At 39.6% G+C, this 13,469-nt stretch overlaps 1 long non-coding RNA gene across 1 annotated transcript; it reads right to left on the bottom strand.

Annotated features, from left to right (window-relative positions):
• Positions 1 to 646: 646 nt before the first annotated feature.
• Positions 647 to 5,389, bottom strand: LOC104001496 (uncharacterized). The gene is made up of 3 exons (XR_001707917.3): positions 5,211 to 5,389; positions 3,830 to 3,957; positions 647 to 728 (listed from the first exon to the last, which is right to left on the bottom strand). It is a non-coding gene; the product is annotated as an uncharacterized LOC104001496 (long non-coding RNA).
• Positions 5,390 to 13,469: the final 8,080 nt, after the last annotated feature.

The following is a 13,469-nucleotide window of genomic DNA, read 5'->3' as shown; positions in this document are numbered from 1 at the left end:
GTTGGAGGAAACTAAGAATAATCTGCAGTCTAAATCAGGAAGTTCAAGACATGGAAAGCACAGTTCTAATCTTGACCAAAAATGAAAACGAAGTAGATTGGTGGTCATATGCTACCATGAAGACTTCTCAGGCCCATCAGGACTAGGAGAAGAGGGTCAGGGCCATCTGATAACCAGCCTTGGTTGCAGAAAAGGGTTCAGCTCCAAGATAGACTTGGAGTGTAGACCAGGATTCAGGAACATACACTTTGGAGAAAGGTAGTGATTTAGTGGAGAGGCTGTAATCCATAGATGATGTGGTCTCCTAGGGGTCTGATGTCACATGCAACCACACCGATCCTGGCAGTAGAAACCACTCAGTAATAGTGGAGATGGAATTTGTATGCTGCTTACTGTTGAAGACCTGTTGCTTTTCCATTGCACACTCTGCCTCCCAGCTCATTGAGCTGACTTGGCATATGGGAGAGTCCTTGGGCAAGCAGCTCTGTTCTCTCCTCTTGGTGGTGTTCTCATCTTGGCATCCCTCCCAACCCCTGTTAAATGCTAATCCTTTGCTTAGGCAGCAGCAGAAGAGAGCCAACATGACACAGAAGAAAGAAGAGGGAAGAGCCAGTGGGAAAGTCTTGGACTCCGGAGGCAAACTCACCTGGCTCAAATCCTGGTTTTATTTCTTCCCAGCTTGCCAGCTTCTGGCAAATTTCCTGATTTCAGAGGGTTTGTTTTACTGTCTGTAAAATAAGCAGAGCATTATCTACTTTGAAGTATGGTTGGAAAGGTTAATGTAAAAGGGGCTATGAAACATAATATTAAAGTAAACAGGAATACCACCTCCTTTATAAACTTGTTTTGGCCACTTGGGGTCCTAGGAAAAATAGAACAAGGGACTAGGGGACAGCAGAATCTTAGGAGACTTTAATAGTATTTGGTGTTCCCAGATGCTGAACCTGTCTAAACTTGACCGAGGAAGAGTGGTTTTCATGAAAACCTTATGAGTCAAATATTACTATACATTGCCCAGTGTTTTAGCAGCAGTAGCCCCATCCCATCATCACAGGACTAAGGGAGCTGGAAGGAAGTTTCTTGCTGATGCTTTCTTGTCCAAAGGACTTATTTGTTTTTCTATTCCATGATTTTCAATACTATCAATAGATTGGACATCAGACTTCCAAGAAGCAAGCCGCCTGAATGACGCACACCAAAACAGTTGATTCCTTTGGGCTAGGGCAAGGATGTCAATCTAAATCAATTAGCTGAAGCATTACATCAGGGAAAGTCTAAGATGTTTTTTCAAAGAGATCAAAAATTACAGAGAATTAGAGAATAGGGTAATGTGTGAGGAGTTTAATTTCTCTCATACACTGTAGTCCATAAGTGAACAGTACAGGTTGAGGGATGGTTCTGCTCTATGTGAGCTGTAGTATGTGTAGTATGTGGAGATAATAGCAGATAATGGGGGAAGGCAACAGATTTTTAAATCTTTTGCTTATCTATCATAAAGCTCTTTATGCTTTTTAATATGATTTCTCAATATACAGACATGGCTTACTAAATCTTAACTTTGTTCTTCTTTCCATCCCATTCTATATCAAGTTTATTGAAGATAGCTAACTACTGATAATTTTATGAAGGAGCTAAAGAAATTTAAATGTGCCAATAATGCTTTACACTTTGCCAGTGTAAAAAAAAAATAGCCTTACTTTTCTCTAGAATAGTCTCTAGACTTATTATTGGCTTTGACTCATGGGTTTTATGCATATTTTTAAAAGGGGAATCACTGCACTCATGTTTAACAGAATAGATCAACATCATTACATTTAATTTTAAATATCTTGTACTAGATTAGCTCTTGAAAACTCTAGATTTTGGCCAGTTCAAAACAAAATCACCAATAGGTAAAGATACAGAATTTAAGAAACTAGGGAAAATAAATATTCAGCCCAGTAACCCCTTTAACATCCTTTCAAGATGGTCTTGAATCAACGGTCATCAAGAAAAAGTCTCTAACAGTTTGGAGGTTCCTCATAAAACTGAAAATAGAACTACCATGTGATCCAGCAATCCCAATACTTGGTATATAATATACCCAAACGAAAAGAAATCAGCATATCAAAGAAGTGTCTGCACTCCCATGTTTATTGCAGCATTGTTCACAATAGCCAAAACTTGGAAACAACCTAAGTGTTCATCAGCAGATGAATGGATGAAGAAAATGTGGTACATATACACAATGGAGTACTATTCAGCCATAAACAAGAATGAGATCCTGTCATTTGCAACAACATGGATAGAACTGGAGGTCATTATGTTAAGCGAAATAAGCCAGGCACAGAAAGACAAACATTACATGTTCTCATTTATTTGTGGGATCTAAAAATCAAAACAATTGAACACATGGAGATAGAGAATACAAGGGTGGTTATTAGAGGCTGGGAAGGGTAGTGGGGGGATGGGAGAAGTGGGGATGGTTAATGGGTACCAAAAAATAAAAAGAATAAATAAGACCTAGTATTGAATAGTACAACAGGATAATTACAGTCAATAATTTAATTGTACATTTAAAAATAACTAAAAGAGTATAATAAAATTGTAGCACAAAGGATAAATGCTTGAGGGGATGGATACCCCATTTTCCATAATGTGATTATTACACATTGCATGCCTGTACCAAAATATCTCATGTACCACATAAATACATACACATACTATGTACCCACAAATATTAAAAAAAAATTTAAAGAACAAGTCTCTAGAAGATTGCTGTGATTTTGTTGACTTTCAAGTTAAGTTGCTAAAAATATTTCTCCTGTATTTGTTTTGTTTGCTTGTTTTTGTTGGAGACAGAGTTTTCACTCTGTCATCCAGGCTGGAGTACAGTGGCGTGACCTTGGCTCACTGTAACCTCCACTTCCTGGGTTAAAGCAGTTCTCCTGCCCCAGCCTCCCAAGTATCTGGGATTACAGGTGTACACTGCCATGCCCGGCTAATTTTTGTTTATTTGTATTGTTTTGTTTTTTTGTTTTGTTTTGTTTTAGTAGAGATGGGGTTTTATCATGTTGGCCAGGCTGGTCTCAAACTCCTGACCTCAAGTGATCTGCCCACCTTGGCCTCCCAAAGTGTTAGGATTACAGGCATGAGCCACTGCTCCCAGTCTGTTGTTTTTACTTTATAAATACTTGTGTGTTATCAAAAAACCATATTAGGCCCTCCTCTAACATTAATCTTCCAAAGCCATTCTTTGGTACAAGTAATTAAGACTTCTCTTTTTCCTGGGCTTATGGGACTTATTTCAGATCTACTGAATAATTTTTATTATGATTAGATTGGATGGGTTTACACTACTATTCCTTAGTGACAAAACCTTATGGAATATATTTTTCCACTAATTGCATGATCCCCAAATAGCCCAATGAATAAAGAAACATTAGTTGGTCAGGCACGGTGGCTCACGCCTGTAATTCCAGCACTTTGGGAGACCAAGACGGGCAGATCGCCTGAGGTCAGGAGTTCGAGACCAGTCTGGCCAACATGGTGAAACCCCGTCTCTACTAAAAATACAAAAATTAGCTGGGAGTGGTGGTGGGCGCCTGTAATTCCAGTACTCGGGAGGCTGGGCCGGGAGAATCGCCTGAACCCGGGAGGCAGAGGTTGCAGTGAGCCAAGATCATGCCATTGCACTCCTGACTGGGCAACAAGAGCGGAACTCCATCTCAAATAAAAAAAGAAAGAAAGAAAGAAAGAAACATTAGTTATCTCGGCATTTTGTCTTCCCAACACAAAATATCAGGTAAAGGGTTTCATCTGGAAAACTAAAATTTTCCCCACCTCTTACCTCATAGGTGATGCCCTGTAGACACAGCTTTGGACAGTAGATGGAATGAAACATCAGACTGGAAGGATCATGCTAGTTTCCCTGAATTCTGGTCAATGTCCCAAGATTGAAATTAGTTGTTCTTAGAGCTGTGGGAGTGGATATCTGAAATTACTTCTTTAAAAGCTGCAGGAGGCTTTGGGACTATGAAATGGTAAAATGAAATGGTAAAATGTCAATTTGCAGGAAATTAAACGTTTCAAATCCTGAGCTTGACCTTGGAAAAGAAAATGTTGATTCCTGAGCAACTACAGGAAGGAAAATCACAGCCACAGTGGACTCGGGCAAAGAAGGTCATCTAAACACAAAGCCTAAGAGCTCTCCCAAACAGTAGAATGCTGGAATAAGGAAAAAGCAGGACAAATAGGTCTTAACTCCAGTGCTACTGGATCCTAGTCATTCAAATTCTCTAAAAGCCATTGAGCCCATATAATATAGTGATTTAGCATCTGGGCTCTGGACAGTCTCGGTTTCTAGTGCTAGTTCTATCATTTACCACTGTGTGACCTCAACCTCTCTAAGCCTCATCTGTAAAATGGGGCTAGCAATAGAACCTAACACTCAGGATTGTTGTGAAGAGTCAGTGAGTGAATATGTGTACACTTGGCACATAGTAAATGCTCAATAATAGAGCTCCTGTTACTATTCCCATGAGCTGCTGTGAGAACACCTGAGATAAAAGATGTGAACATGCTGTGAAGAACACAAATGGCCACACAAATTCAAGGTGTTGCTAGTTTGTTTAGTTTTCCAGTAGACCTACCTTGGTAGCTCACCAGAGATCTGGATGAAATCTCAAATTGTATTGGGAAAGAGTATGCCTTCTATAATCCTGGTAGTACCTGCAACTTGTGTTTCCAAAAGTTATTTCTTCTTTGTATGTGTCTGGTGAGATGAAGGCCTAATGCTGCTGGCAGCCATGCTCCTAGCCTGAATCATTATCAATTATTTTAATAAGGCACAGATCCATTCCTCACCCTTGCAATTGAGAAATGCTGGAAAGGACACAGGAGTAAGAGAGTTATATTCCTTACTTCTTCCTTATTCTACCTTAGACCCTACCCCTCTTAGGTTCTCTGGCCAGTTGATTAGCTATACTTTAAGTCATTCCATAGATTTATGATGCCTGTTCTTACATAATCTAAATGACAGAACCAGCACTAGAAACCTAGACTGTCCTAGTCAGGAGTTACAAAGACCAGCTTTCTGCCTGTGCAGAGATTAAACCTAGTATATGGGGAATTGGACCATTAATTTGGGTGGTTTAATTTGAAATGAAGTGGATTCTGCTACTTGAGAAATATTCTTGGAAGGAAAAAAAAAACCCAAACATTCTACTCACTGTGAGAGTGTAGAACAGTGTAAAAGAATGGGCTTATGATTTGGGAGATGCTTTGAGTTTCTGCATTAAAGATGTTACCAGAATCCAAGAATTTTTGCTACTCAATAGCAATCCTATCAGAAGGCAGGCTTTTCCCCAAGGCCTGGTGGCATCAACCAGCTTAGAGTCCAGAGAAAAAAGCATTAGAAACAAGTTTTCTGGATGAAATGACACATGGAGTTATATAGAGTTAGCAAAATACATGATATTTTGAAAAGTACTCCTGAAGCCGAGCTCTGGCTTGAGAGAAGAAATCAACAATGAGTAAGATTCTATGGAAGGAATTCTGAAGAGTTCTGAGAATATTTTCCTTTTCTCTTAACATGGATGACCTTGTGTGTGTATATACTATCACTGACTCCAGTAAACATTTATTGAGTGACTACTTAGTCAACAAAATAAATGTACTCCCCTATCTGTATCCCTGTAAAACACTCATCCTCTTGCAGTCTCCGGGGAAATCTCAGCAGAGGGGCATTTTGCTCAACTTAATCCTCAGAGAAAATCTGAAGCTGCCCTCATGTACTTTCTTGCCCAAGAAAGGCACTGTCTAGCAGCATACATCCCTTTTGGCCTGATGACTAAATCACAGCAAAAATGGCCCATATCCTTCTACACTGCCTTCTCCTGCAATCCTCTAAAGGGGAAGAGATGATGAATAGGGAAATGTTGGGCTGTGTGTAGGAAGAGATCTTTATTCTGTTTTTAAATTATCCCTCAACTCTCCAGTACCATGTCACAGGTGAAGATGAGTAGGTGGACAAAAATCTGTTGATTGGAACGTATTTGTACCTGTTTGCAAAGCATTAGGAAAAGTACATTTTGATCATGAACTGCAATAATTAGCAGCAAGCATTACACTCATTGTTATTGTTGCCTCTATTCCAGGCAGAGGTCAACATTGCCTCATGAATGAGTGACTCAGCATTACAAAATGGTGAGGTGTCTCCTCTGCAATTAAATCTGGCCTTCTCTGAAGTAATGAAAACAAAGTCCTCAGTAGGAAAGCAAGGTTGGAGAGTAATTTGGCAGGATATCGTAGTGATTACCACTATTTCATAATCCTTGTGGTGGAAACTGCTAATTGTCAACCAAAATCTTCTCTCCTTTTCCTCTGGGCATATGCCACATGCCACCCTAAGATTGCATTTTCCTAACTCCTTTGAGATCAGATACAGTCATGGGACTATATTCTCAAAAAGGGAATGTGAATACAGTACAACTCCTGGATCCTTTGCTTAAAATGAAACTGATGCTCTCAATCTGGTTTCTCTTACACCCTAATATATCCAGGATTCATTTTTGACCACACAGATGAGGACAGGGCTCCTTCTGGGGGGTTGCCAGAGTAGCAAAATGAGAGAAACAAGAGTGCTTGAATGTCCACGTAAATTCAAGCCACCCCTGAACCTGCTGTGCTCACTTAAGGACTGTAATTCAGGAGGGAAAATACATTTCTCATGCATTAGATTATTCTCAATTCTCTCTATTTTTGGTTCTCTTCGAGAAAGCATCTTTGACTTTACCCTGATGCAATATATTTTTATGTAATATAGTCATGCACTGAAGAACAACTTTTCGCTCAGTGATGGATCACATAAACTATGATAGTCCTGTAAGATTATAATGGAGCTGAAAAATTTCCTATTGCCTAGTGACATTGTAACCATCATAATGTTGTAGTGCAATACATTGCTTATGGGTTTATGGTGATGCTTTGCAAACAAACCTACTGTGCTGCCAGTCATATAAAGGTATAACACAGGCTGCACGCGGTGGCTCACACCTGTAATCCCAGCACCTTGAGAGGCCAAGGAGGGTGAATCATGAGGTCAGGAGTTTGAGACCAGCCTGGCCAACAGGGTGAAACCCCATATCTACTAAAAAATACAAAAAAAAAAAAATAGCCGGGCATGGTGGTGGGCATCTGTAATCCCAGCTACTCGGGAGGCTGAGGCAGGAGAATCACTTGAACCCAGGAGGCGGGAGTTGCAGTGAGCCGAGATCGCGCCATTGCACCCCAGCCTGGGTGACAGAGCAAGACTCCATCTCAAAAACAAACAAACAAAAAAGGTATAACATTAAAGTATGTATAATGCATAATATTTGATAATAAACGAATATTACTGGCTTATGTATTTACTATACTTTTTATTGTTATTTTAGAGTGTACTCTTTCTACTTACATTAAAAACTTAACTGTAAAACAGTCTCAGGCAGGTCCTTCAGAAGGTATTCCAGAAGAAGGCATTGATAACAGTAACATGCATGGAGATGACAGCTTCACGCATGTTACTGCCCCTGAAGACCTTCCAGTTGTATAAGATGGGGAGAGAGAAGACAGTGAGATTGATGATCCTGACCCTGTGTGAGCTTAGGATAATGTGTGTTTGTGGTCTTTGTTTTTAACAAAAAGATTTGAAAGTTTAAAAATTTTTTTAAATAGAAAAAGTTTATACAATAATATATATGAAGAACAAAATATTTTCATATAGCTATACATGTTTGTGTTTTCAGCTAAGTGTTATTACAAAAAAGTAAAAAAAAATTAACAAATTAAAGTTTATAAAAATAAAGTCTATGAAGTTACAGTAGGCTAAGGTTATTATTGAAGAAAGAAATTAAAAATAAATTAAATGTAGCCTAAATGTGCAGTGTTTATAAACTCTCACCACTGACTCGCTGACTCACCCAGAGGGGCTTCCAGCCTGGGAAGCTTCATTCATAGTCACTGCCCTATTCAGGTGTACTGAAGACCAGAGATTTTTACCTCAAAATATGGCACCCTGGTATGCTGATTATTTTAAATTAAAAGCCACTGGAGACCGGCAGGCACTAGAAAAAGCTTTACTCTGATACTCCTTTATCGCCTAAAATCCAGATCCACTAAAGAAGAAAACAATTACACGTGTTTCCTTCCCTGAGTTCTCATTAACTTAGCTCATATCGCAGGATAAAAGACTAAAGTCTGTCAACACATCTGGACAGACATTTTTCACAAACCATGATCTGTTCTCCAAGCCCGACAGACTTTGTCCAAGACCATTGTATGTTCTCCAAGTCTATTCACTTTCCCCTAAAAATCATTTATAATCCCTCAATTACCACATTTCCCCCATCTCTTCTTCTCTTATGTAGAAGGTTATATAAAGATCTGAATCTTATTGGGTTATTGGATAATCATTCTCATGCAATTCCCCTGTATTATGCACATTAGAATATATTTGTATGCCCTTTTCTCATATGAATCCTCCTTTTGTCAGTTGATTTTCAGTGAAACTTCAGAGGGCAGAACGGTTTTCCTTTGCCTCTACAGTACTATTTTTATCTCTTATATCATATTTTTACTGTACCTTTTTAAAGTAGAGATATGTTTAGATATACAAATACTTACCATTGTTGTATAATTGCTTATAGTATTCAGTATGGTAACATGCTGTACAGGTTTATAGCCTAGGAGCAATAGGCTATGCAATATAGACTAGGTGTGTAGCAGCCTATACCACCTAGTTTTGTGTCAGTACACTCTCTGATGTTCACACAATGATGAAGTAGCCTAATGATGCACTTCTCAGAAAGTATCCCTGTCAATAGATGATACATCACTATGTATCAGTCCACATACTATAATATAATTATATATATACACTTATATTCATTTTCTATAGCTGTATCACAAATTACCACACACAGCGCCATAAAACAAGACAAACTGGTTATCTCCTGTGTTCTGTAGGTCAAACTCAGGTGGGTTCTCTGCTCAGGGTCTCTCCAGGCTGAAATTAAGGTGTCGACTGGGGCTGCTATGTCATCTAAGGTTCAGGTCCTCTGACAAGCTCTCATGTTGTTAGCACATAATTTCCTTGCTGCCACAGACTGAGATAAGTTACCTATTTTCGTGCTAGCTGCAGGCCAGCAACCACTCTAGGTTCCTGATGGCTGTATTTAGTTCTTTGTCAAGTGGCCACAGTAAGTAATTCACAACATAGTACTACTTCTTTCAAGCCAATAGGAGCACATCTCTGGCTTTTTTTTCTCTGTAAACATCTGGAGATATTATTAGACCCCCCTGATTAGATCAGGCCCACTGTCAATAATCTCCCACTTGCCATATTAGGTAATATAATCACAGGAGAGATCTATTGTCATATTCACAATTTCTGCAAACACTCAGGGAAGATTATACAAGGCTTGTACATAAGGGAGTTGGATTCCTGGGGTCATTTTAGAATTCTGATACCACAATCATATGTTAATATACATATGTGATATTAACACATGTGATACACAATATAATAACACAATAATGATGACTTATTACTGAGTGCTTACTATGTGCCTAGGAACCTACAAACCATTTTATCTGCATTTTATTATTTAATCCTCATGACAAATCTATAAGAGATAATCATAGTTCCTATTTCACAGAATACAGGGGTAACTGAGGCTTAGTAAAGTTATTTGGCCAAAGTCATATAACAAGTAAGTGGCGGAATCTTGATTATATCCAAGTCTGTTTCTAGGCAGCATGGACTTTGGAGTTAGACGTACCTGTTGTCCATGTTCCTACTGCCCTGTATTTCTTTGCAGCACTTGTCACAATCCTAATTAAATAACTATTGTGAAGTAAATTGGTCATGTTTGTCTCCCCAGAGAGATATAAACTTCATTAAGATAGTTGTATCAATTTTGAAGTACATTCAGCTACAAATAACAGAAAGCCTGGCTAACAGTGGTTTAAACATACAAACATTCACCTTCCCCTTCTAAACAAAAAGTTCAGAGGTCTTGGTTGCTGGCAATGTCTCAGAAGCTCAACTGTATTAGGATATCTCTTTGACTCTTTTGATCTTTATTTACTTCATGGGTTTAAGATGGCTACTGCAGCTCCAGCCATCACATCTAAATCAAGGTGGAAGAAAGGGAAAGGGATTAAGATAACCATATCTCTCTAATTTTAGCAGGAAAGCATTCATATATCTGTGGACGTAAATGTGTTGCTTAGAATTTCAAGCTGCAGGGGAAGCTGGGAGAGTGAGATTTTGTACAATATAATTGGGGGAAAAAGGTAGAGAGGGTATTTGGTAAGTGAAAAATAGTGTCTATCATAGGCAGGGATTGTATCTGTCTTGTTCATCTTGCATTTCCAGCATCCGGTTTAGTGACTTCTATATAATAGGCTTTTATTTTATTTTACTTTTTTGAGACCAGGGTCTCACTCTGTCACCCAGGCTGGAGTGCAGTGATGCACAGATGGCTCACTGCAGCCTCTACCTCCTGGGCTCAAGCAATCCTCCCACCTCAGGTTCTCAAGTAGCAGTTGGGATTATAGGTGCATGTCACCATGCCCAGCTAATTTTTTAATTTTTTGTAGAGACGAGGTCTCACTATACTGCCTACACTGATCTCAAACTCCTAGGCTCAAATAATCCTCCTGTCTCGGCCTCCCCAAAATGCTGGGATTACAGGTGTGAACCACTGTGTCTGGCCAGTAGGCTTTTATTTATTGTTGAATGAATGCCTGCGAAATAATGCATGTGTTAAATGTTTTCCACAGTGCTTGGCACACACTAGGTAGTAAACAAATGATGACTATTGGTAACTACATTGTTTAGAGACCCCAAATTTGTGTGTGTGTGTATGGCATATGGAAGCATTCCAGCACTACTTTGGTTGGTTCAAGAATAAGCACTAACAGCTAATGGCTCTACTGCCCTATTAGACACAGAAGGGCTTGAGTGGGGCCTGCTGTGGGGTGGAGAGGTGGGAAGTGAGAATCTTTGTATTAGTCTGTTTTCACACTGCTGATAAAGACATACCTGAGACTGGGTAACTTATAAAGAAAAAGAGGTTTAATGGACTCACAGTTTCACATGGCTGGGGAGGCCTCATGATCATGGCAGAAGGTGAAAGGCACATCTTACATGGCAGCAGGCAAGAGAGAATGAGAGCCAAGTGAACGGGAAAACCACTTATAAAACTGTCAGATCTCATGAGACTTATTCGCTACCATGAGAACAGTATTGGGGAAAACTCCCCCATGATTCAGTTATCTCCCACCTGGTCCCTCCCACAATACATGGGAATTGTAGGAGCTACCTTCAAGATGAGACTTGGGTGGGGACACAGCCAAACCATATCAATCTCCTTCTAGCCACCCTTGGTGCTTTGCAGGCTAAGGCGGGCCAGGAGGAGCTAGCTCTGTAACAATTGCTCAGCTGCAGCTGGTGCAGCTCAGTTTACACAGCTAGTGGGAAGGGTGAATGCTTAAAGCTTGCTTTCTTTGGGTAAAGAGGAAAAAAAAAACCTGCCCTGATGTTGGCAAGATGTTTAGGCCCTGATGTTGCCTAAAGCTGAGAAGGGGAAAGAACTTTAAAGCCTCTTTGCCACCACCCTCTTCTTGGCAACATTTTGACAAGTTTGCTGATCTTCAGCTTACTTTTTCTTTCTCCCCCTCCCTATCCTCCTCCTTGCTCCTTTCCTTATTCTTCACTCTCCCCCTCCCTCTGTCTGCATCTCTCTGCCTCTCCTTCTCTCCACCCCGAGGCCAGGCAACCAGTTATGTTTAGATTGTCAAGTGAAATATACATTCCAGATTCTACTTTCCCTCCCAGACCTAGAAGTTGGACACATCGATGCAGCAACAATGCAAGAGCTACATACAAGCTGCTTCCCTCCTCCCTAAACATCCAATGTATGACCTGAATCTCTGGATTTGTTTGCTAGGATTGCCGTAACAAAGCGCCAACTGGGTAGCTTAAACAACAGAAGTATAGTGTCTCACGGTTTTTGAGGCTGGAAGTCCAAGATCAAGGTGCTGTGAGGGAAAATCTGTTCCATGCTATGTCTTAGCTTCTGGTGGTTTTCTGGCAATCTTTGGCATTCCTTGATGAGTGGGTGCATCACCCTGATCTCTGCCTCATCTTCACACCGTGCTCTCCCTGGGAGTGTATATGTATCCAATTGCTCCTTTTTATTAGGACATAGCCATATTGGATTAGGGCCCATCCCGATCACCTCATCTTGACTTGATCATCTGCAAAGACCCTAAATCCAAATAAGATCACGTTCACAGGTACTAAGTTAAGACTTCAACATCTTTTTGAGGGACACAATTCAACTTGTAACAGTTGGAACTGTTTGCTTTGATTAAGCAAAGACCCAATAGTGATTTTTCGGTCTCCTAAAATACTAAGATTACTTCCAGGATCTCAAGCAAGAATCAAGACCTATAAAGAAAGTGGATATATAGCCTCTACCTGCCAGACATTGTATTGGAAGTTTAGCCATGGCGATACTGCTAAGTAGATGTTAATAGGCTCATTTTATGGATGAAGAGACTGAGACTCAGGATAGTCAGAGACCATACCCAAAGTCAAGCTCAGCTGGAGAGGGATGGCTCCAGGATTCTAATCCATGTATGTCTGATTCCCAAAACTGTTACGGCATGTGGTGCATTTTTCGTCTCAGAAAAATATCATCTTCATACCTTTGTGGCTCAAATCAGCTGTACAAATTACAATGGCTGAACATGAAAAAATGAGACTCTAGACAAACTGGAATTTTAATAAAAAGAGAAAAATGTGACCCACAGTGCTGAAATGGCACTTCATTGATTTGCTAATGTTCAATTCCATCAGGTACATCATGGTTACACCTGAAGTGAGTAGGCAGTGGTAAGTTTCAAATGTTGTTAAGAAAAATGTGGATTGATGTTTTAAATAACTCTTTAAGACTTTTAAAATGTGTATTTTTGCCCTTTGGGGGCACTTGCAGATAAAAATTAAGGAAGCAAAAAATTCGAGCCTTGTCTACATCAATACTAAACACACTTTAGGAAAAGGCAGAAGTTATTGAGATTTTGATAATAGCAGAGTTTTTTTAAAGTGTCATTTGTTTTAAATGACTCTTGTGGTCTAGAAAATGTAGATTTCTCATCAAACTATTTAATTGAAATCTTCTTAATACCCAGGTTAAGTCACATTAAAGAGAAGACGAAGAATCTCTTTAAATCACTTTGCTGTAATAGGATTTTGTGGATAAGGAACTAATTTAAAATAAATGGGCCATTGGCTAGATTTAGACATTTCTGTCATACAAATTTCTGTTCCATATCTATTTGCAGTAACGGGTTTTGATCTGTTGTCAAATGGTCAGTTGTTTTGGACATTGTGCTTTGTTTCATGCAGGTCTAGTAAATGATGAGCAGTTTTTGGAAAC

The sequence above is a fragment of the Pan troglodytes genome, chromosome 10 (assembly GCF_028858775.2).
Source record: "Pan troglodytes isolate AG18354 chromosome 10, NHGRI_mPanTro3-v2.0_pri, whole genome shotgun sequence".
Lineage (NCBI taxonomy): Eukaryota > Metazoa > Chordata > Mammalia > Primates > Hominidae > Pan > Pan troglodytes.
Note: the sequence above shows the minus strand (reverse complement) of the source record. Positions and strands in the feature narration are given on the sequence as shown.